Genomic DNA, 26166 nt, shown 5'->3' on the forward strand with positions numbered 1-26166 from the left:
TACAAATACAAATAGAAGCATTATTGTGCAGTGTTAAGTAAAACACTAGAGCAATGGGTGAACATTTTCCCTTTTGAATACAATGCTAAGGGGATATTTATAACAATTTGTTCTCCTAACCTCCCCATTACTGTGTCATATTCCTTGGTTTCTTCATCCTTCAGCTGCACATATAACTAGGCTAAACTTCTGATATAGTGGGGTGAGTTACTAAAAGCAAATGGACTGTTCCCTTTCCAGAGGAAATTGCACTTTGCAAATTAATTTTCCCAAGAGCTTAGTGAATAAGGTGAAGCTCTGCTAACTTCCATCCCCCAATCATGTAAAAGCAAAATGCTGTTTGATTTTTTTTATTTTCCTTGTATGTGATTGAGTATTCTTTGCAAAGTAAAATGTCCCCATATTTACTAAGCTCTGGGGCAAATTTCAAGATTGTGCGGGCGCACAGCTATAGAGATTGGAGATTGGTGGCATTAAGATAGTTACAGAAATGAATTTCAGATGTACTGTTTTTTCTGTATATACCGATAAGTATTGTAACCCGTGTCTGTAGTACCTTGAAAGTGAACTCTCAAAATCTGACCTTGAGCCCAGGTTTATATTGAAGTGATTTGGCATGTGATTTGACATGACCTCATTAGCTATTGCCAGCAATGGCAATGTCCGAATCAGTGTGTTGCCAACTTTGCGGCGGCACACCAATTCCCAAAAGTAATTCCTGTACAACTTTTGGTGACTTCAGGAGGCGGTTTGTGTAGACATCTGTGCAGGAACCCGCACAGATGTCTGTCAAATTGCCCCCGAATTCAGACTGCATTGCTTGGTTGAAATCGTGCGAGTTCAGATGAACTCCTGCAATTTAAAACCTGCAGCAAATTTGAAACTAGGGTGAGACTCAGATTATTTCAAAGGCCATGCTCCAAATCTCATGATTTAATTATTTGTTTTTCACTGTCATTATTTCTGCTACCAATACATATACAGTATGTTTAAACCATTCATAACAATTGCTAATAAATGTTCTATATCTCTTTATTTTAATACATCCGGTAATTTTAATAAATTATTTCAAAACTAGGATACTATATATTCTTATTCCAATAGTTAAGACCCCCATACACACTATTAGATTCTCTGTAGATTTTTGTCTTCATACAAATTGAAACTCGAATGCCCTGTACAAACGGTCAGAAATTCCGATGGAAAAGGTCAGATCGAATTATTATATCGTGTGTGGGCTCTATTGGACTTTTTCCGACAAAAATGTCTGATTGTAGAGAATTCTGATCGGACAAAGTGCCACGCATGCTCAGATCAAATTACGAGACCAAAGCTATTGGCTACTAGCCTCTACGTAGTCCCGTCATGCGCAACAAATGTCACAACGTTCCGAACGATCGGATTTTCCAACAACTTTGTCCAACCGTGTGTATGCAACACAAGTTTCGGACAAAATCCGTCAGAAAAAATCTGATGGATTTTGTGGTCGGAATGTCCGAGAGTGTGTACAAGGCATTAAGGTTTGACCTCATATTATATGGTTTTGGTAAATCTGAAGATAAAAATCTGCAGAAAATCTAATAGTGTGTATGGGGTCTTAGTCAGGCTAGATATGACACAAGTTTATTTACTTAAAGTTGGCCATGGCCACGGTAGTTTTTTTATCAGCAGGTTGATTCCCTAATTCCTCCAAAGTCTGTGCACTGCAAGCGCAGTTGCTCTAGATCTGAGGGGAACATGCAAGAAAAATACAAAAAAAAACAATATTGCTTTCTCTAATTTCAGAGCTTCCTCTCAGATGTAGCGCAACTACATTTGCAGTGCACAGTATATTTGCCTTCAGTAAATCAACCTTGTTGTTTTCTGATGGCGGCACCAGCTGCAGCCGCCGATCAAGGAAAATTTTCCAACATCTTTGTAGAAGTCAGTCAAACAATTGACTTCTGTTGAGCAGGGATGTCCACACACTGATTGAAATTTGTCCAGTCCTTGCTGAACAGATGGAATTTAATTCAGTGTATGCCCAGCTTTTTCTTGATGTATTTATTTAGATTTCCTAATGTAGAGCAGGAGTCTGCAACCTACAGCCGCACCCGTCCCGCCGCCGCTAAATGTTTGGCACGTCAGTGCACGTAATGAATTCACTTGCACCCAGCCCACGGACATTTTTTGCAGAGGCGGCGGCTGGCTTTCTTGGAATAATAACCGATGCGGCTAAGAAGCCACTCAATCGTTATCACAAGCACCTTCTGCCGCTCACCCAGGCCCTCCTGTCCCACCGGGAGGCCCAAGTGACCAGCCGACATGTCCACTGGCTGGCCGGAGACCCAAACGAGGCCGGAATTGGCTTTGATCATGTCTCGGATCTAGTATCCCAAAAGTGATGTCATGACATTAGTTACGGTTTACAGAAGACTTAAAGGTGCCAGATTTAAAAAAAAAACAGCATTCAAAACAGCCAAACTTGGTGTTTTGAATGCTTTTAAGCGCAAAGGAGGGATTTGGACCTCAGATCTCTCATAAAGAGTACCTGTCACTGCTTATTACTGTCACAATGGATGTTTGCAAAAAAAGTGATCATAAAAAAAATAATTAAGAGACAGTGTAAAAAATAAATACAAAATAAACACACATGTGAGGCATCTCCACAATCATTTAAACGAGAGCAATACAAAGCTTAGTGCTTATATGAAAAAAGTGCAATGGTGCTCCAAACTTTGCAAAGTGTGAGGTGAGTCCCCCTTTGGTGACCCCACTCACCAGAAACACCACTTCTCCAGAAGAATGGGATCAAAAAGGCAGTGATCTTTTGATCTGGGGATGTGTAGGATAGTTCCTCAAAAAACTCTTCCAAGTGGGTACTTTATAACAGAAAGGATACACCACACTCCATAGATGGGGAAATAGAGAAAAAGCTCATAGTGAAATACCGCTAAAATAAGTTATCAAGCGCATTAAAGGCGCCACTTACAGGATATCTGGCAAAAACAGACATCAGTGAAAACATCCGAGTTCGCCGCTGTATGGCGTGCGTTCCACAGAGGCGGAAATTGCATCAATATACAAAGAAAGGAGAGTTGCCCTGGGACTTAAAATTAGGTGGTCACAGTTAGCCACTGAGTAACAAGAGTAAGCCCTTGTACACATGGTCAGACATTCCGACGGAAAATGTCCGATCGGACTGTGTTGTCGGATAATCCAACTGTGTGTGGGCTCCATCGGACTGTTTCAGTCGGAATATCCGACGGACAAAGTTTTAGAGCTGGGCTATAAAACTTTCCGACAACATGATCCAATTGGACTTTGTCCGATTGTGTGTAGAAAATTCCGATCGGACAAAGTGCCACACATGCTCAGATCAAATTCCTAGACTAAAGCTATTGGCTACTAGCCTGAACGTAGTCCGTCGTAACGAAATAACATCATCACGTTACGTACAATCGGATTTTCCAACAACTTTGTCCGACCGTGTGTATGCAACACAAGTTTCGGACAAAATCCAATGGATTTTGTTGTCGGAATGTCCGACCGTGTGTACAAGGGCTAATAGTAGTATAAATGTTTATTAACCTCCCTGACGGTATGAATATTTCAGATTTTAGGTGCTGAAAGCGGTACCATTATTTTGCATGGAAATTTGGCGTTTTATAATGTAGGCCTCTAAGGGTCCTTTCACACGGGGCGGATCAGTTCTGATCCGCCCCGTGGATATCCGTTTGCTCAGCGGGGATCACTCCGTCGATCCCCGCTGAGCAGGGAGATGACAGGTCCGTCTCTGCATACTGCGCAGGGACAGACCTGTCACAGCGCCGCTCTCCCCTATGGGAGATCGGATGACGACGGACCGCAGTGCCCGTCGTCACCCGATCCGATCCGCAGACGGATGGAAAAATAGCTTTTTCCTCCGTTACACTTTTTCGGATCGGAGCGGGTCGGATGTCAGCGGACTTGTCACCGCTGACATCCGACGCTCCATAGAGCTCTATGGAGCACCCGTTCAGGTCCGCCTGAAAAACTGACAGGCGGGCCTGAACGGGACGTCAGTGTGAAAGGGGCCTTATTCTTAGGAATAACTCAAATCTGTCCCAACCAGAGTCTAGCAGACATCCCGGGTATGATAAAGTTTGAAAAATTAAATCATACATTATAATATAACAAATAATTATAAATAACTATACCAAATAATAAAACAATAATAAAAAATATTCAATAAGGCAATTAAATCAAAAACACTGAAATTTGCTCAGTTTCAGAACTGTCACTGTCATTACTTTTCAGTATTTGATGACGGATCTCCCCACAAATCGCTATCGCTCAATTCTGTGAGTGATTCTAATTTATTATCGCTGTTTTCTAGCTGGTCTAAAACCACTTTTGATGTAAAGGGACAGTTTTGGTTGCTATGGACAATCTCCAGTTTCCAGGCATAAAAAACAGTTTTTATAATATAAAACGACATGCAGGACACTGGACAGAACACTAGGGACAAAGGGGATGTGAAATAATTACATACAGCAATTTAATCTGTAAGATTACATTATACTGTATGTATACTGTGTTTTACTTTTTGAATTTGGCGCCGTTCTCCGCCCCGTGCGTCGCAACGCTCGCAGGGAATGGAGCTCGGCTCTGTGATAGATCCAGCGGAGCAAGGCTTTCGCTCGTACAGCGGGGGGACATCGCTGGATCCAGGGGACAAGGTAAGTAAGCTCTCCCTGGATTCAGCGGTCACGAGTCTGGCTCGGGGTTACCGCTTTTGGTACAAAATTTTCTCCCCGAGCGAGACTCGGGAATACCGCCAGGGGTGTTAAAATGAATGTACATACATGGATAATATAGCATATTAGCTCAGCCAATGGATTTGCATATAATAATGAGAATAAATAAAGTTGATACAAACATTATACAATGCAGTATATACAAATAGACGCATCAGAAAACCCAGCACGCGTTAATTTTAATAAACATTTATACTACTATTACTCTTGTTACTCAGTGGCTAACTTTGACCACCTCATTTAAAGTCCCAGGGCAACTCTCCTTTCTTTGTATATGTATATAGGGATGGAGGTGTATCACTGGTGACTGCAGACCTTTTATTCTGTTTCTTTTTGAAATTGCGTCAATGGTTAACATGAACCGGAAGTGCGTCAACGCGTTTCACCCCTCCTCCAGGGCCTCATCAATGGACCATTGATCCTTTGGCCCTTTGATGACGCAGTGTATACTTTCTGTTATAAAGTACCCTTTTGGAAGGGCTTTTTGAGGAACCATCCTACACATCCCCAAATCAATAGATCACAGCTTTTTTGACCCCAGACTGTGAAGCTGAGGGTTCATTGTTTCTGGTGAGTGGGGTCACCGAAGGGGGGAGTCACCTCACACTTTGCAAAGTTTGGAGCACCATTGTACTTTTTTTCATATAAACACTAAGCACTTTATATATTTGTGCACGTTATATATAATTTTGTTACATTTTGATTTTGTATGGCACAAACACATTGATGTATATGGCACGAATCACCATGATGTGTATTGAATAATATATGCTGCCAGCGCTGTTTCATATTTTCTATCAATAAATCCCATTGTCTGAAGTATAAAGAAGCACAGAACCCGGTCATATGGAAAACTTGTGATAAAAGTTTGATGAGCAAACACTAAATCTGAAAACACCACATTATGCTATAATGAATTTGATAACAAGATGAGACAGCATAGAACAGGACAACATTGATTCAACGGGACTGCTCCACAGAATAGTTTGGAGTACAGAAAAGGCAACAAACGGCACTGCTATAATCCAAGGGTGAAGGCACTATGCTGTGGTGTGTACAAACTAATATTTAACACTTAAATATACAGTATGGATCAACTATACAAATGGAAAATAATATACATGTTTATCTTTTGCATGTGCAAAATAGAATATGTACACAAGGACAGCATCAGGTAAGACCCCATATTTGACAGTTTCCCATTTAGAATTAGAAAGTGGGAAATTTTAAAAGGTGTGTATCGCAGGGTGACACTGTGGGTAGACCAATATTAATGTGCCAACGTCCCAATATAGATTACGAGAAGAAAGGAACTAATGTTTTATGGACTTTACAAGGCACATGAGTACTCTGTCTAAAAGGTAATAAAGATTTTTTTATTTGATTTCCACAAATTAGCAAAAATTTGACAATAACATATACATAGTACAATAATAATCTTTATGGCATTATAAAATATGGTATTAATGTGGCCCGCACTGCCTGATCACTAAGATTCTCCAATAAGGCTCATAATTAAGTATATGGTACTAAAATGTATAATACAAAGCCATTGATTTCGGTATTCAGTGTAGGAGATGAATTCAAAGTGTATTGGGTTTGGTCCCAGGAGTGATGTCAGGCGTGAGGGTCCAAATTTTTTATGTAGCAAAATGGCTTGACATGTTCCGCACTAAAATAGCGCTTCTTCAGGAGAAGTTCACACGTAGGATTGAAAATAGCAATGTGTAAGTAATTGTCAGCTTGCTGGTAAGCGAGCGGTTAACACTGTATTGGTATCAGTAACGGAGGGTCCGCACTGCCGTTAAAACCTCCTTGCCCAGGAGTAAGATTCAGCAGGAGTTAGTCAAATAGTGAAGATAGTGGCATAGGGTTGGCGCATCAATCAGATATCCCAACAACAGTTTAACCACATCTATTGCGATCTCCTGTGGGGGAGCAGAGGGACCCGCCGTGACCCATTCCTTATGCGTGTCAGACAACGCTATACCTACGGTTTCCCATTTATGTTTGAGGTAAGCTTTCCAGGGAGGCAGCAGACGTTCACAATAAAACCAACTCAAAGCAGAAATGAATAATAAATCTTGGCCAGGCTATAAAACTTCAAAGATTTACATATTCTTAATGTAGCACCCTCCTAAATAGGTTGCTTATTAAGTTAAGTAAATTTAGTTCCTGTAATCAGCTAAACGGCTTTGTTCTGGACTCTGCAGGCTGCAGGCTTGACTGCTTTCTCTTGTATTGATGTGGTTCCAGCCAATCCCTGGGGAAGGGTGTCCAGTAAGCCAATCCCTGGGGAAGGGTGTCCAGTAGGTGACTTCAAAGCACATAAATAGTCAGGGGCCTGTGGCAGTCCTGTTCTTGTCCAGGAGAAGTTCGCTGCCTGAAAGACTACTGCCCTTCGAGGCAGCCTAGATGAAAATGCTACAAAGTCCCAGCTGTGCCAGAGCTGGGGAGCCTCTTCTGATAAAATAACTGAAGCAAAGAGAGGGCTTTCACAAGGCATCCAGTCTGGAAGATTCACTGAGGAATCACCTGCCTGAGACAAGAGGGAGGCATCCTGGTGCCTGGGGACACTGTGAGTATAGACCTGAGTGAAGGATCCCAGTGATTACCCCTGGTGCACTAATGCTAAGACTTGCCTGGCCTGGAACATTGCTTATGTTGTCCCAGTGCTGTCCATTTTCCTGAACTGTTGCTGAAGTGACTGAGTCCTATTCAAGGTAATCAGCAATACATTTAAAAAAAGGCAATCCCTAGACTATTTACTGAGCCAGAAGAGTGACTGTTGTGGTGTGCCTGGCTGCATTTCAACAATTTGGGGAAAGAACCTGGGACAAGTCAGCAGCCCTTTGGGGGGTGAAAATACTCTCTACCACACTGAGAAATGTTTTGCTACCTTCAGATAAAAACATTACATACCACAGACATTTAAACTAGACCCCAGTATCTATGAAACTTCCACATCCTTTGAATGTAAATATCTAAATGATCCACCCTACTGGGCAGAATATCTATGGACAGTGATAGAGCCATAAGTCTGGGACAAATTTTGGCAAGTCTTGTCCCTGTATACCTTTCAGACAAACTACATGCTGCTTTTTATGTTAATACCTTGTCCCAACCTGCATATCGAAATATAGGCCTGCGGCCTGTTCTAAATTCTTTAGGGGATGCATTGACCAAGGTACTTCCCACCACATCCCTTATCGAATGATTTCCTACCTGGGACCAATTCTATTTAACCTCCCTGGCGGTAATCCTGAGTGAGGCTCTGATTGCATCGCAGTATCCTGGAAAAGTTACTAACCTTGTCCCCAAGATGTCCCCCTGCTGTGCCAACGGGCTGTGTACTCCGCTCGATCTATCAATGTGCTGGGCTCTGTTCCCTGCGAGCATCGTTCTGCACATATAGTTGCATAGTTTCATAGTTAGTAAGGTTGAATAAAGACACCAGTCCAACCTGAGTGTCTACAATTGTCCCTATACCTGTACATTGCACACTCACATTGGCCCCTGCCCTCAAGGAGCCCACAATCCAAGGTCCCCATTCATATGCTCATAGATTTACATACCCTGGCAGAATTTATGATTTCTTGGCCATTTTTCCAAGAATACGAATGATAACACAAAAAACTTTTATTTCACTCATGGTTAGTGTTTGGCTGAAGCCATTTATTATCAATTAACTGTGTTTACTCAGAAAAGAAACTACCCAAATGACCCTGATCAAAAGTTTACATACCCCAGTTCCTAATGCCGTGTATTGCCCCCTTTAACATCAATAGCAGCATGAAGTCTTTTGTGGTATTTGTGGATGAGGCTTTTTATCTTCTCAGATGGTAAAGCTGCCCATTCCTGTTGGCAAGAAGCCTCCAGTTCCTGTAAATTCTTGGGTTATCTTGCATGAACTGCACATTTGAGATCTTCCCAGAGTGGCTCAATGATATTGAGGTCAGGAGACTGAGATGGCCACTCCAGAACCTTCACTTTATTCTGCTGTAGCCAATGACAGGTCAACTTGGTCTTGTGTTTTGGATCATTGTCATGTTGGAATGTCCAAGGTCGTCCCACGTGCAGCTTCCTGGATGATGAATGCAAATGTTCCTCCAGTATTTTTTCATAACATACTACATTCATCTTGCCAACAATTTTTAACAAATTTCCTGTGCCTTTGTAGCTCACACATCCCCAAAACACCAGCGATCCACCTCTTTCATCATAGGCCTCATTGACTTCTTTCCAAATGTAGCGTTTATGGCCAAAAAGCTCAATTTTGGTCTCATCGCTCCACATGACTTTGTGCCAGAAGGTTTGAGGCTTGTCTCTGTGCTGTTTGGCGTATTGTAAGTGGGATTACTTTGTGGCATTTACATAGGCATTACATAGTAATGGCTTTCTTCTGGCAACTTGACCATGCAGCCCATCTTTCTTCAAGTGCCTCCTTATTGTGCATCTTGAAACACCACATTCAGAGAGTCCTGTATTTCACCAGACGTTATTTATGGGGTTTTCTTTGCATCCTGAACAATTTTCCGGGCAGTTGTGGCTGAAATTGTAGTTGGTCTACCTGACCATGGTTTGGTTTCAACAGAACACCCCATTTTCCACTTCTCGATTAGAGTTTGAACCATGCTGATACAGTTGTATGGCTGAACTTGCATTGGATTTGCATAAAAAAGGTGCAGGGACTTTTTTTTTCCCCGCACTGGAATACCCATGTGATCTGATTCCTGTCCGAATCCACAATTCGCACTGCAATCTGTGAACCAATCTGGGAGTGTCATTATTATCATTAAAGTGTTTAACTCAAAGTTAGAACTCACTGGCAGCCCCTCTATTATAGGCAGGCATACCACCCTGTGTAAGTCTTTTATAAAAAAGAGGATTGTAAATACCTATTTAGGGCGATCTTCAGGCCGGTCACGTGACTCACGGCTGTTTTACAGCTCTGACACATGCATGCAGCAGGAGGGCTGAGATCTCCCTGTGACATCAGCCGGGAAAGTCACGTGGTCGCTCGGCCCCTCCCGCAGAAGCCCTGACTCAATTAAATGAAATGTAAAGTGGTCACGTGACCAGCCTGAAGATAGTTCTAAAAATGTGTTTACAATCCTAATTTTAATAAAAAACGTACACAGTGTGGTATGCCTGCCTATAATAGAGGGACTGGCAGGGACCATTGTAAGTTTTTTTTTTTTTATAATAGCGGTAGGATAGGGGGGCCGAGACACAGACAAAGACACAGAACTGACAGGAAGGGAGGAGGGGGTGAGGGGGAGAGAGGAGAGCAGAGCTGCAGGTGACGGAGGCATGCAAACTGACCACAGTGGTAATCAGCTGCCCTGATTATCGTGGTAATCGCAGAGAGGGGGATACAGGAAGTGGCAGGATCACACAGGATTTTTTCAGTTTAGAGGGGGGCAAATTACACAGCACAAGCACTGTGCTGTTTAATCTGCTTTAAGGGACCAGGATCTAAATTTTTATTTGGTTTAACAAACACTTTAAGTTGCAATGTTCTACTTATATAGAATATAGATGTACATGGATTGTTCCCCACTTTTTGCTTTTTTACAATTTTTAAAAGCTCATTAAAGACCATTGAACAGAAAACAAGTGATCACTGACCTCTGTAGCTGCGGGCAATTCATCCAGACATTCACAGCAGAAACACAATAGACTTTATAACAGGCTTTTTCAGCAAAGCAATTATGGTTAGATTGATAAACATGAAAAATAGAGCTCCACCTGCTGGCTTGATATAATAAGTATTTAAGAAATATTTCATATCTACCTTACTTAACTAAAACATAAATTTAAAGCGGCGTTCCACCCAAAAATACTTCAAGGTCTTAAACAAAAGACTGCATCACCCCCCCCCCTCGTTTTCGGACACATCATTTAAAAAAAATATTTATTATGTACCTTTTCTAGTGTACTCCTATCCTAACCCTGCTGTGGAGAGGTATGGCATTTCCTTCCTAGGCCCCTCCTCCTTACCCCTCGCTGCTTTCTGGGACCCACATAGGGGCCATTCAGAAAGCGCAACACGAGACGTGCAGCCTGAAGACTTCACTGTTGGTTTCCCTTAGTTGCAATAGTGGCACCTGCACCCGAGCCTATGGCTAATATTTTAGGTCAGCAGTTACAGTATTTGTAGCTGCTGACTTTTACATTTTTTTTTTTTTTTTGAGGCTGGAACTCCACTTGAAGAATGTTATCTGGAGAAACCACTTGCTTACTGGGCACTTAAGCCCCCTTCCTTCCCAAGCTTCGGGGGGCCGGCATTGTGGGATTACAGTATTTGTAGCTGCTGATTTTTTTTTTTTTTTTTTTGAGGCTGGAACTTCACTTAAGAATGTTATCTGGGGCAAGCACTTGCTTACTGGGCACTTAAGCCCAATTGCAAACAGGTCATTTTTCTCCTTCATTGATGTGCGCTGATGAGGCTGCATTGATGGGCACTGATAAGGCAGCACTGATAGTTGGCACTGATAGGTGGCACTGATGGGCACCAATGAGGTGGCACTGGTGGGCACTGATGAGATGGCACTGGTGGGCACTGATCAGGAGGTACTGATGAGGCTGCACTGATCAGCGACACTGATGAGCACCGATAGGCACTGGTAGGTGACACTGATAGGCAGCATTGACAGGTGGCACTGAGGATGAGGCACCACTGGTGGACACTGATTGGCAGCACTGGTGGGCACTGATAGGTGGCACTGGTGAGCACTGGTAGGTTGCACTGGTGGCCACTGCTTAGTAGTACTTATGGGCACTGGTGGGCACTGGTAGGTGGCACTGGTGGGCACTGATGAGGCGGCAGTTGCTCTCCGTGTGTGGGACCGATGTCCCATTAACAGCGCGAGGGGGAAAAAAGCTGATTACCGGCTTCTGTTTGTATCACGTGATCAGCTGTCATTGGCTGACAGCTGATCACAGGGTAAGGGGCCGGATCGAGCACAGAACCAAAAAATAAGGTTCAGTGCACTAAACCCAAATCATAATGGATTCGGTACATAACCTAATCTTGCCACAATGCCAATGTCATAAACACAGAGTCCATAGATGTGTTATGTATGTAGCACCCTGAGGTTTAGTCAGGGAGGTCCTCAAAAATTGACTCGCCAAGAGTAGTTATCTTGGTCGATTGATAGAAATCTATTGATTTCTCCCTACTTTTGGCCTTGTTGCACTTTTCTCTTCTACCACTAGGTTCCTGGGTGCTTGGTGGTACTAGATATGAGAAGGGCAACTCAAGGTCAGGTTATGAGTATATGGGGTATCTCAGCCAATGGGCAGGGGATTTCTTGAAACCCTTGGCCTGCTGCGAGAACCTATATATTCGGGTTAGGTCAGGTGATCTATGTTCTGTGCCCCCTGGAGGGCTGTCTGGGTGGATGCGGAGATTTGGCCTATCCCAGGGGAATCTAGCTGCATGAGGGCCTATCAAGAAGTAAGAGTGCAGCGCAGGGTTGGGACTGCAGCTTATAGTCCAACCAAAACTGACTGTTCTGTTGGCTGGAGAACCTGTCAGTGGTCGGAGGTAGAAGGGAAGCTGTCACCACAAAGGGACCAACCACCTTTACTAGGGACCTCAGTGAGTAACTGAAGCAAGTACCAAAACCATATTCTCACCGAAAGGGCACAGTGGAGAATCAGGAAACTTCAGGCGGTGATCAAGTCATGGACCCAACCCGTGGAGGAGACGCTTGCAGAGCAGCCTTGTGAGTCAAGCCAGGGACCTCACCGGTTAGCAGGGTGAAGCTTGAGAAGTATCTTGAGTGCCAAGCTAGGGACCCAGCAGAGAAGCAGGGGTGACGTTTGAGGGAGATACCACCGCCAACCTTGCAGGAGCTTAAGGGATTCAGAGTCAGTGAATTAGAGGGTCTAGTGAAAGACCAGGAGCTCAGTGTTGAAGAACTACAAGAGGCAGTTGTAGTGGAGCTGAAAGGATTTATAACTATGTAAGGGTGTCCTGGCCCTAACCCTCTTTCCCCCAAAAATACAAAAAGGACTGTAAAAATAAATAAAACCTCTTTTACATTGAAGAAGTGTCTGGCGCCCAATGACTTTCACCATCTTTGCACCCAATATGCCTCACAACCCACTACATATTGAAGGATGTCAGCTATCTTTGGCTTTGGAGGTCCTCATTAGACTGGACAAGGCTGGAGACCATGCTACATGTACAACACTAAACAGTACACTGGACAGTCTGTGGATAGCTGAACTGATGGATAAATCCATGATCCTTAAGACTAATTCAAAACAGCACACTTCCACAATGGGTTAAGCCGTGGTCACAGTGCTATGCACTGTAATTTATGTATGAAAAGGATAATCCTCAGTAGTTGGGGTGACCAACTGTTTAACCCCTGTGTTTCTGTAACCAGTGCCACATCCAGCTTTATTAGAATCATTAAATTAAAAGGAAAGCTTTGCAGCCATGGCACATCACCACGTACATTTCCGCATACATGCCCCCAATGACGTCAGTTGTGACAAAACATGTAGGGCAGAGCCTATGTATGCGCCGTTGCCAAGCTTGTCCTGCTGTGTGCACTACCTTAGCGATTTGCATGCTTGGTTTATACTTTTTGGACTGATTTTACCAGCCCGCTTTTATCTTCTGAAATGTGTGTACCTTTATTGTGTAATAAAACAGTGTTTACGTTATTACACTATGTGGATGTTTCCTTCATTTATATACATGAGGCACATCCCTTGCCCTACGTCCATTTATTCACATTGGAATTACTGAACGGCATCTGTTCCTGGAGAATATGATGATGACTGATCACTGACGATACACCTATTGAGCGTATTTGACTACGTAATAGAGTCCTGCAACTTTGGTAAGAGTCCATCTTACACTGGGTGATGGAGCATGCTGGTAAATTCCTGGATTATGCACATCTTCTACCAATATTTATTTTGCACCATTATATGAACTTTATTCATTATTTATTTGTGGTCCAGTGACATTATTACAGTAATCAGTGCTAAAAATATGCACTGTCACTGAATTAGTGACACTGGCTGACAGTGGCAACCTGTGCATTAAGGGCGCACGGGCGCCGCCCTCTCTCTCCTGCCACCCCCTCTATCCCAAATAGATAGATTCATGCCTTGCATGAATCTATCTATAGCTGCCATTGCCACCCCCTATTCTACACCCAGTCTACCTGTGTGTAATTTAATCTCAGTATAAATACAGCTGTACTGTGAAGCCCTCAGCGGTTTGTTAGAGAACCTTACTGAACAAACAGCACCATGAAGGCCAAGGAACACACCAGACAGGTCATAAAAAAGTTGTGGCGAAGTTTAAAGCAGGGTTAGGTTATAAAAAAACATCCCAAGCTTTGAACATCCCACAGAGCACTGTTCAAGCCATCATCTGAAAATGGAAAGAGTATGGCACAACTGCAAACCTACCAAAACATGGCCGTCCACCTAAACTGACAGGCCGGGCATTAATCAGAGAGGCAGCCAAGAGGCCCATGGTAACTCTGGGGGAGCTGCAGACACCCACAGCTCAGGTGGGAGAATCTGTCCACAGGACAACTATTAGTTGTGCACTCCACAAATCTGGCCTTTTTGAAGAAGTGGCAAGAAGAAAGCCATTGTTGAAAGAAAGCCATAAGAAGTCCCGTTTGCAGTTTGTGAGAACCCATGTGAGGGACACAGCATTCAAGTGGAAGAAGGTGCTCTGGTCAGATGAGACCAAAATGTAACTTTTTCGCCTAAAAGCAAAACGTTACGTGTGGCAGAAAACGAACACTCTATCACTAACATCACCCTGAGCACGCCATCCCCACCGTGAACCATGGTGGTGGCAGCATCATGCTGTGGGGATGCTTTTTGCTTTTCTTCATCAGGGACAGGGAAGCTGGACAGAGTTGATGGGAAGATGGATGGAGCCAAATTCAGGGCAATCTTAGAAGAAAACCTGTTATGCCTTGTACACACGGACGGACATTCCGACAACAAAATCCATCAGATTTTTTCCAACGGATTTTGTCTAAAACTTGTCTTGCATACACACGGTCGGACAAAGTTGTCGGAAAATCCGATCGTTTGGAACATGGTGATGTTCGTGGAGTACGACGGGACTACGTAGAGGCTAGTAGTCAGCAAAGGTTAAACTTCCAGCAGGACAACGACCCAAAACATACAGCCAGAGCTGCAATGGAATGGTTTTGATCAAAGCATATTCATATGTTATGGCACGTACACGCGATCGGAATTATGGTCAGAAAAGGGTCTGATGTTTTTCCCGAAGGAATTCCGCTCAAGCTGTCTTGCCTACACATGGTCACACCAAATTCCGACTGTCAAGAACGCGGTGACGTACAACATGTACAACGGGACTAGAAAAAGGAAGTTCAATAGCCAGTAGCCAATAGCTTCCGTCTCGTAGTTGAATCTGAGCATGCATGAGTTTTTGCGCATCCGAATTGCATACACACGATTGGAAATTCCCGAAAGTTTTTCCGTCTGGAAAATTGAGAACATGCTCTCAAATTTTTGCTGCCAGGAAATCGGCCAGCAAAATTGCGATGGAGCATACACACGGTCGCATTTTCCAATGAAGAGCTCTCATCGGTCTTTTGCTGGCCGAAAGTCCGATAGTGTGTACGCGGCATTAGAATGGCCCAGTCAAAGTCCAGACCTAAATCCAATTGAGAATCTGTGGCAAGACTTGAAAATTGCTGTTAACTGTTGCTCTCCATCCAATCTGACAGAGCTTGAGCTATTTTGCAAAGACAAATTGGCAAAAATGTCACTCTCTAAATGTGCAAAGCTGGTAGAGATATACCCAAAAAGACTTGCAGCTGTAATTGCAGTGAAAGCTGGTTCTACAAAGTATTGACTCAGGGGGGCTGAATACAAATGCACACCACACTTTTCACATATTTATTTGTAAAAAAATTAGAAAAAACATTTATCAAGTTCCTTCCACTTCACAATTATGTGCCACTTTGTCTTGGTCTATCACATAAAATACCAATAAAATACATTTACGTTTTTGGTTGTAACCTGACAAAATGTGGAAAATTTCAAGGGGTATGAATACTTTTTCAAGGCACTGTATACATGAAGATTGAAAGCACACAGTGTTTTTTTTCCTCTGGAGTATATTTACACTATATTACCAAAATGATTGAGACGCCTGCCTTTACACGCACATGAACTTTAATGGCATCCCAGTCTTAGTCCGTAGCGTTCAATATTAAGTTGGCCCACCCTATGTAGCTATAACAGCTTCACCTCTTCTGGAAAGGCTGCCCACAAGGTTTAGGAGTGTGTCTATGGGAATGTTTGACCATTCTTCCAGAAGCACAGAGCAAGGTCCATAATGACATGGGTGGCCTCGACCCGATAGAACACCTTTGGGATGAATTAGAGCGGAGATTGCGAGCCAGGCCTTCTTGTCCAACATCAGTGCCTGACCTCACAAATGCACTTCTGGAAGAATGGTCAAACATTCCCATAGACACACTCCTAAACCTTGTGGATATCTTCCCAGAAGAGTTAAAGCTGTTATAGCTGCAAAGGGTGGGCCAACTCAATACCGAACCCTACAGACTAAGACTGGGATGCCATTAAAGTTAATATGCGTGTAAAGGCAGCCGTCCCAATACTATTGGCAATATTGTGTATATAATTTGTGAACATTGGACTTTGCATATAATTTTTCACAATTTTGTATCATTTAGGTAGTAGCCAGTACTCAATAGTCAGTACTTTTTTGTGTGATTTATATGAGGATATGAAAGAGTGTTGCACTGTTTAGGTTATACATTTATTTGCTTAGTGTTGTGGAAACAGTATACAGTGTTTAGGTGGGCAACATTTGTAAACTGAGTATTTTGTGTACAACACAAAGTATTTTCGCTATGTGATAATTTATTTATCTTTTTATATATTCTAGTTCATTTATCACCCAACATGGATATCAAAAAAAATAATCAAAAATGCACAATGTATGTTACCTACTGGGGCTGCTCGTGTACATAGGCTCTTTTCTTATTTAAAAAAAATAAAAAATACAATCTCATATACACAATCCTATACCCATCATGAAATATGAATAGGGGCAAATTGTTGTTAGAACAATTTGGATCATATTCAGAGGTTCAGATGTATTACATTATGGAGAATAATCCCCCGATGATGCCTGCTTGTAGATAAAACGCGTTGGTGGGTTCTAAGTGGTGGTGTCAGCACGCCCACCAGTGGCGGAAGGCAAGGTATTACATGTCTTAGTTTCTATTGTGTAAGTACCTGTCTGGTTTTACACTATGTGGTATGCCTCTGTTCTTCTATGGTATCTGCATAGCTCCCAACTGTCCCTGATTTATGTCCCACTTTCCTCCTTATTTGTCCCTCATTTTGGTTTGATCTAAATAGATGTATATAAAATGCACTTTTTATCTTTCAAAAAGTTTTTCAAAGTGTTAAACCTTGCATCCAATTTCTAAATTGCTGCATTTGTAAATGTCAAAGCCGGTATAAAGCAGTAATAGTTGTAAAAGAAAAAAATTGTGGGTTTGACTAATCATTTTTTGTATAATTCTCCTTTAAGGGGGCGTGGCAGTGAGTAGGTTCTATGACTACATTCTTTTGCTAATAGATGTCCCTCCTTCCTATCTCAAAAAGTTGGAAGGTATGGTATCTGTGAGGATTATACAAACTGGGTCATGGCGAGCTGACAAGCTTCTTGTTCCAGCTGGCTGGGTGCCATTTAAAAGGAGTGAGATCGGGGTACCAATACATGCCGAGGTGTGCTGTCTTCCCACTGACCTACTAAAAAAGCCTGATTGATCTTTTTTTATTTTCGAGATCATGGATATTTGGCAAGAAGTTGTGGTTCTTGTAGTGTGGAACACTTGTTTGTCTTTGAAGTCACATTGATGACAGAACTGCATGGATTTTTTCATGTTAATGTTTGGTTCACTCTATATATATATATATATATATATATATATATACAGTGGTGTGAAAAAGTGTTTGCCCCCTTCCTCATTTCCTGTTCCTTTGCAAGTTTGTCACACTTAAGTGTTTCGGAACATCAAACCAATTTAAACAATAGTCAAGGACAACACAAGTAAACACAAAATGCAATTTGTAAATGAAGGTGTTTATTATTAAAGGTGAAAAAAAATCCAAACCATCATGGCCCTGTGTGAAAAAGTGATTGCCCCCCTTGTTAAAACATACTATAACTGTGGTTGTCCACACCTGAGTTCAATTTCTCTAGCCACACCCAGGCCTGATTATTGCCACACCTGTTCACAATCAAGGCATCACTTAAATAGGAGCTGCTTGACAAAGTAAGGTCCACCAGAAGATCCTTAAAAGCTACACATCATGCCGAGACCCAAAGAAATTCAGGAACAATTGAGAAAGAAAGTAATTGAGATCTATCAGTCTGGAAAGGGTTATAAAGCCATTTCCAAAGCTTTGGGAATCCAGCGAACCACAGTGAGAGCCATTATCCACAAATGGCGAAGACATGGAACAGTGGTGAACCTTCCCAGGAGTGGCCGGCCGCCCAAAATTACCCCAAGAGCGCAGCGACGACTCATCCAAGAGGTCACAAAAGACCCCACAACAACGTCCAAGGAACTGCAGGCCTCACTTGCCTCAGTTAAGGTCAGCGTTCATGCCTCCACCATCAGGAAAAGACTGGGCAAAAATGGCCTGCATGGCAGAGTTCCAAGGAGAAAACCACTGCTGAGCAAAAAGAACATCAAAGCTCGTCTCAATTTCTCCACAACACATCTTGATGATCTTTTGGGACAACATTCTGTGGATCGATGAGACAAAAGTGGAACTCTTTGGAAGGTGTGTGTCCAAGTATATCTGGCGTAGAAGGAACACTGCATTTCATAAAAAGAACATTATACCAACAGTAAAATATGGTGGTGGTAGTGTGATGGTCTGGGGCTGTTTTGCTGCTTCAGGACCTGGAAGACTTGCCGTGATAAAAGGAACTATGAATTCTGCTGTCTACCAAGAGATCCTGAAGGAGAATGTCCGACCATCTGTTCGTGTACTCAAGCTGAAACGAACTTGGGTTCTGCAGCAGGACAATGATCCTAAACACAGCAGCAAGTCCACCACCGAATGGCTGAAGAAAAACAAAATGAAGACTTTGGAGTGGCCTAGCCAAAGTCCTGACCTGAATCCTATTGAGATGTTGTGGTATGACCTTAAAAAGGCCGTTCATGCTCGAAAACCCTCTAATGTAACTGAATTAGGACAATTCTGCAAAGATGAGTGGGCTAAAATTCCTCCAGGACGCTGTAAAAGCCTCATTGCACGTTATCGCAAACGCTTGGTTGCAGTTGTTGCTGCTAAGGGTGGCCCAACCAGTTAATAGGTTTAGGGGGCAATCACTTTTTCACACAGGGCCATGGTGGTTTGGATTTTTTTTCACCTTTAATAATAAACACCTTCATTTACAAATTGCATTTTGTGTTTACTTGTGTTGTCCTTGACTATTGTTTAAATTGGTTTGATGTTCCGAAACACTTAAGTGTGACAAACATGCAAAGGAACAGGAAATGAGGAAGGGGGCAAACACTTTTTCACACCACTGTATATATATATATAAAATATTTATATGTATATATATAGATAGATATAGAAGCACTTGTGTTGGAGTTTGCTAAGTTCATTTATTGATCGTGATACCTTTTGTACATGATTTATCTGTTTTAGAAGTGATCTGCCTGTGGTTACTTCTTGATGATGAAAGAGTTAAACAGTTGTTGGATATACTTAAAGTGGCTGTAAAGGCATACTGTATACAATAATATATATATATATATATATTTTTTTTTTTTTGAATAGCAAGTATGTTACACTAATGCCGCGTACACACGATCAGACTATCCGGTGGACAATTCGACCATGTGTGGGCTCCGGAGGACTTTTTCTTCCCAAAAGCGGACTTTGAAAGAAGACTTGACTTGAAGACTTGAAAAATCCGCTCGTCTGTGTGCTAGTCCGCCAGACTTTTTACATGAATGGACTTACCCACACATGGACTAAAGTCAGTTTATTTTGAACGTGACTTCAGGTGCGACGAGACTAGAGAAGGAAGTCAATCTCGCCGCCTCCATCAGCGAGATTGACAGTTTGCGAGCCCCGTTGCCTGGTATGGGTTTTAAGGGTAACCCCTACACCGAAAAACTGCGTGAGGGTCCCCCCAAAGTCCATACCAGATCCTTATCCGAGCATGCAACCCGGCTGGTCAGGAAAGGGGGTGGGGACGAGCGAACTTCCCCCCTCCTGAACTGTACCAGTGCGCGTGCCCTCAAAATGAGGGGTGGTGCTTTGGGGAAGGGGGGCCCTGCGGTCCCCCCACCCCAAAGCACCTTGTCCCCATGTTGATGAGGACAAGGGCCTCTTCCAGACAACCCTGGCCGTTGGTTGTTGGGGTCTGCAGGCGGGATGCTTATTGGAACCTGGGAGCCCCAGATCTCGGCCCACCACCCTATGTGAATGAGTATGGGGTACATCGTACCCCTACCTATTCACCTGGGGGGAAAAAGTGTCAATAAAAAACACACAACACAGGTTTTTGAAGTCGTTTATTAGGCAGCTCCGGGGGTCTTCTTCTGACTTCGGGGGTCTTCTTGCTGGGTTCCTCCGATATATTCTGCTCTTTTGCCACTCTTTTGCTAGAAGAGGAGCCCAGATTTCTCCTTCGTCGTCGTCGCTGTCCAGGGATCTTCTTCCGACTTCTCCGTGCTTTCTGGCCTCTTCTGCCACTCTCCGGTTCTTCTGCCGGGCTCCTCCACTATCTTCTTCCAGCTCTTTTACTAGCGTTGGCCCGGTCTTCTCGTTCGTCGTCACCTCCGTCTTCTTCTTCTTCTCTTCTTCCAATGTTGACATGACGCTCTCTCCCGCTGTAATGCCGGGGACACGTTGCGCGGCGACTTATATAGGCATAAGGGACGGGGTCACCGGGTGATGTCACATGGTGACCCCATCCCTTATGATGTCACAGTCCCGGGGGATGCCAAAGGACCTAGTCACCCGGAAAAGTCAGTGTGGGCAAGTCTGCTTATTCGAAAAGCCCAGCGGACCTCCGCTGGAAAGTCCGGCGGATTATCCGGCGGACTTTCTATCGTGTGTACAAGGTCTAACTGTACCTGCTCTGTGCAATGGTATTGCACAAAGCTGCTCCAAATCTCCTCTTCTGGTGTCCCTCTGCCAGTAATCTCTGCATCTCCTCTCCTCTGTGTGTTCCTGTGGTGGCACACCTGCACAGAGCAGCTCGGCCTCACCTCCTGCTCCCTCCCCACAGCATTTGATTGACAGCAGTGAGAGGCAATGACTCCAGGTGCTGTCTCTGAGCCTATGAGAGGGAAGAGAGAGAACCAGTGCTGGACCCATACAGGACTCAGGTAAGTAATTAGGAAGGGGGGTGGGTGGAACAAATAGTGGAAGGTGTTTTAACTTAATGCAAGTAATGTCTTTAGAACCGCTTTAAGGGATTGAAAGAGATTTTGAAACCAATCAAAATGATAAAATTTAACTTAATAATGTGGTTTGATCAGGGCATAACATCAGGTGAAATACACCATTAATTGAACAACGGTCACATCAACAGATTCTGATGACACTCTCGCTAGAAGCTGACAACAGGAGATGTGAGCAGACATGGTATCTTCTGGATCGGATATTGCAGGGACCATGGGGTGGACATGCAAAAAATGTCCCCAAAATGTAGCAAGAAAAGACTAGACATACTCTCAATAGATGAATTACCTCCACTAACATGTTTTGGGGCCCATGCCTCTTTGTGTGGGGATACTTAAAGTGTTACTAAACCCATAACAGTAAAATCTGTCTGTATGTGCAGAATAGCATGCTTGTTATACTCACTGTGGAACATAAGGGGTTAATCCTCTGCATTGTGCAAAAAGGCTTTTTAGTCCTGTATGGACAGACCCTCCCCCTCCTGCAGGGTCTCTCTTGGCAAGGCCAGATAAGACACAGTGAGGGTAGTGCTGCTGCACATGCTCAGTTTGGTCTCTATTGGTGGAGAGAACATTTCCATGTTGATTAGAGTTAGCCAGGTCCCATGATATTGACATCACACATGTGGACGTGCATACAGCCCAGTCCCTGCCTCCTCCATGGCCAGTAACTAAAAAAGAACACAGTGGGTGGGATGTCACATCATGATTGATGGATGATCTGCCTCCCGTAACAGCATGAGGACACAGGCTATAGTGGAAATATTATAGTGGCAGTATTTTAATGTAAAAAGAAGATTTATAAGCTGTGGGCACTTTGGGGGGGGGGAGATTAACTATTTTCATATTACTAAGTTTAGTAACACTTTAATCTTTCAAGGGTATATATTCAGTCCTCTTGTGCCACACTTTGGGGATGATTTTGCTCACGGCCACCCCATGGTTCTTGCCATTTCCACTCCAGAAGATACCCATGATACTGAGTGATCTGCTTCTTGTTTCTGATTTGCATGTCTATATGGTCTCTTGTTATGCTCAGATATTGCAAGGACTAGCAGATTTTTATTGCTATATGTGAAGAGTGTTATACTTGAAGATTACCTTCACTGTGGTTAACCCTCTGGCAACTTCTTCTCCCATCCCTCCCAGCAACGATCAGGCCCCCCTCAGGCCAAGTCCCCTTTACATGTGGTTAGGCCTAAGGCTTCAGGCCTACACCTCTGCTGCTGCTCCATACACACCCACCCAGGCCGCAGCCCAGGTTGAAAGAACCCTGATCTCCTGACCTTCTCTGAGTAAATACCTTCTCCCACCATCCTCAGTGGCCAAAGAAACTTCTGCTGATTGGCTGAGAGAAGTATATACTCTCATAACCTGAATCCACTATAATTCATCACACTGATGCCAAATGAAACAGTGCCACCTATTGAAAAAAGGGAGAAATCACAGTTAACTCCAGGCTTAGGAGAAACACATTTGATCAATAGACTACAAATTAGCCATGCTAGCTACTACCTAGCACAACTAAATTTACTAGCAGCCCTGTTTAGGACAAGGGTGCTACATAATTATAACATGTTTGTTATTAAGAAAAAAAAAAAACCTTTAATATCTCTTTAGGACACGCCTTCGAAACCCAATTTGGTACTCAAGCCTTACGCTTCTCTAATTACCCAGTGACAGGTATTTTGAGATCACAGGGCCCCAAAGGTTTGGTTTCTGAAGTCTAATCTCATTTATTTTATACCAAGTCCCATTGACAGTGCGCTCCAAATGGCAAACTCTAATATGACCTTTTCCAATGAGGATTGGGAGGAGGCCTGCTCTCACTCTTGTCGGTATCCATCCCTATCAACAACAAATCAATACAACTATATATTCAGTGATTACTGGGCACTGGAAGCAAATAGTAGACCTAAGGTCAGCAGTATTGTCTATGCCTGTGTCTTTCACCCCAGAGATATGTTTATTGGGCATACTAGATGAAGAACAGTGGCCTAGGTACACTAGATAATTGGTACTTGAAACACTATTTCTACCGTGTAAGTTAGATGCTCTTAAATGGATACATCCCAAGGGCTTTAAATTGTTAATCAGACTTTGCCACATGAAAAGACTATGTATGAACACAGAGGTTGTCCCTGAAAATATTACAAAGTTTGGGATGTTTGGTGCTCCTTCACCATAGCTCCCAACTGTCCCTGATTTTGAGGGACTGTCCCTTTTTCTTCCTCATTTATCACTCATTTTGATCTGATCTACAGTTATAACTCGGATTGCGACTAATGTGGTTGAAGAGCATTTCACAATACGAGCTATTGTTTTTTAACTCGGTTTGAGAGCATACTGCATACACTAGCAGTGCCACTGAAACGGATTATCTGAGCTTCCATTATTTCCTATAGGGAAACTTGTTTATATATATATATATGAGTGCTTTAGATTACAAGCATTCTTCCAGAAAGAATTATGCTCGTAATCCAAGGTACCACTGTACACAGTTGTACATGAAATGCACTATTTATCTTTCAAAGTGTTTCCCAGTGTAACGCCCCTTTCACACTACTTTCCGTTCAGGTCCGTCCGTCAGTTTTTCAGGTGGACCTGAACGGATGCTCCATAGAGCTCTATAAAGCGTCGAATGTCAGCGGTGACATGTCTGCTGACATCCGACCTGCTCCGATCTGAAAAAGTGAGACAGGGAAAAAGCTATTTTTCCATCCGTCATCGGATTGGATCGGGTGACAATGGACAGTGCGGTCTGTTGTCACCCGATCTCCCATAGGGGAAAACGGCGCTGTGACAGGTCCGTCCCTGAACAGTGTGCAGAGACAGACCTGTCATCTTCCTGCTCAGCGGAGATCGCTCCGGCAATCCCCGCTGAGCAAGTGGATATCCACGGGGCGGATCAGCACTGATCCACCTCGTGTGAAAGGACCCTTAAACCTTTTTATTCAGTTTCTAAATGGTTGCATTTGTAAATTTCAAAACACAGTATAAAGAATAGTAATCATAACACTTGTGGATCCTTTTTTTGTGTATAATTTTCCTTTGAGGAGTGTATGTGACAGGGGGTGTGTCCTATGCCTACATACTTTTGCTTATAGGTGTTCCTTCTATCTCAAAAAGTTGGGAGGTATTGGCCACGTTTAAGCACCATACACACTATCAGATTTTCTTCTGATTTTTGTTATCAGATTTACCAAAACCATGTAGTGCAAGGGCCTGCCTGATTGCATACAAATTGAAACTCCTAAGGTTTGACCTCATATTATATCAGCAGAAAATCTGATAGTTTGTATGGGGCTTTACCACGACAAACCTCCAGAAATTGAGACATACCCTTTTTTGTTTTCACAAGGACTTGAAGATGACTCAGTAGCTATACATCGGCAAGGACTATCGCTACATGATATCCAAATGAGTCCAGGATATGTTTTGTTATAACTTATACATTTTTTATTTCTTTTTAAAAGTATTTTGCAATTACTTTCTTCTTTATGCTTAGGAACTTTGTACAAACAAATTGATATTTGAAGCTGATGTGTTTAAAATAGTGATCCATATTAGGAGCTAGACCACCGAGGACTTAGCCTGGGGAGGACTTATGTTAGCCAATTTACTGCAATCTAAAAGCACATATACTGCAATAATGCACTATAAAAAGTCCATTAAGTTTGTTTTTGATATATACACGATTTGTTGGTAAATGTTTTTTACTATTAATGATTTCCCCCCCATTTGTTTTTCTTTTGTTGTAGGTTCTCATCCAGCCCCAGAACACATTCAGGAAGGTGCATTCTGCAAGCAAGATATTGTCTGGTCTGACTCTTCCACAATGACTTGTCCTGTACCAATATTAATTGTGGCTACACAGGCACTTTTCAGCTTACTAAGTACCTAAATACAATTGTAGTTGGCATTATAACAACTACTTAATTTACCTAGTATAAGCAGTATACTTGATATGTACACATGATATGCCATCCGGAAAAATAATGTACTCTCCATTGCCAAATTACTCCATATTAGTAACTATATAATAATTATTATTACAAAGACAGAAAATAAAGGTTCGATTTTGTATTATAATATAGCGATTATATTTATGTGTGTTGAACTTGTTGAACTGTTCATTTAATGATAGCATGTAATAATTTCTTAAACCAACTCTGCTATTAAAAATCAGGTATAAAATACAGGTACCTAGAGGCCTGTGTCTAGAATGCTACATTTTGTGCTTGCCACGCTGCTTATGGACGCCAGCAGTCAGCAGTGGAAGTTTTGATTTTGTATAGGGACTGCAATAATAGTGATTCCTAGCAGTCTAATGTAACATTGAAAATCTCTTGACTTTTTCCATCAGCATGACTCCAACCACACATATACAGTGCCTTGCGAAAGTATTCGGCCCCCCTTGAACTTTTCAAGCTTTTGCCACATTTCAGGCTTCAAACATAAAGATATAAATTTTATATTTTTTGTGAAGAATCACCAACAAGTGGGACACAATTGTGAAGTGGAACGAAATCTATTGGATTTTTGAAACTTTTTTAACTAATAAAAAAATGAAAAGTGGGGCGTGCAAAATGATTCGGCCACCTTTTGCTGCGATTACAGCTGCAAGTCGCTTGGGGTATGTCTCTATCAGTTTTGCACACTGAGAGACTGAAATTCTTGCCCATTCTTCCTTGCAAAACAGCTCGAGCTCAGTGAGGTTGGATGGAGAGCGTTTGTGAACAGCAGTTTTCAGCTCTTTCCACAGATTCTCGATTGGATTCAGGTCTGGACTTTGACTTGGCCATTCTAACACCTGGATATGTTTATTTGTGAACCATTCCTTTGTAGATTTTGCTGTATGTTTGGGATCATTGTCTTGT

General features: G+C 42.7%; 1 long non-coding RNA gene across 1 annotated transcript in view; it reads left to right on the top strand.

The window, feature by feature from the left end:
- LOC143933209 (uncharacterized) overlaps positions 1-25378 on the top strand; it is a 29400-nt gene extending 4022 nt beyond the window's left edge. Inside the window, exon 2 of the long non-coding RNA XR_013263045.1 lies at positions 25048-25378. This is a non-coding gene — a long non-coding RNA (uncharacterized LOC143933209). The remainder of the gene's footprint in view (positions 1-25047) is intronic.
- The last annotated feature ends 788 nt before the right edge of the window (positions 25379-26166 follow it).

The sequence above is a fragment of the Lithobates pipiens genome, unplaced genomic scaffold (assembly GCF_037356315.1).
Source record: "Lithobates pipiens isolate NorthernLeopardFrog02 unplaced genomic scaffold, aLitPip1_a1.2 Scaffold_27, whole genome shotgun sequence".
NCBI lineage: Eukaryota > Metazoa > Chordata > Amphibia > Anura > Ranidae > Lithobates > Lithobates pipiens.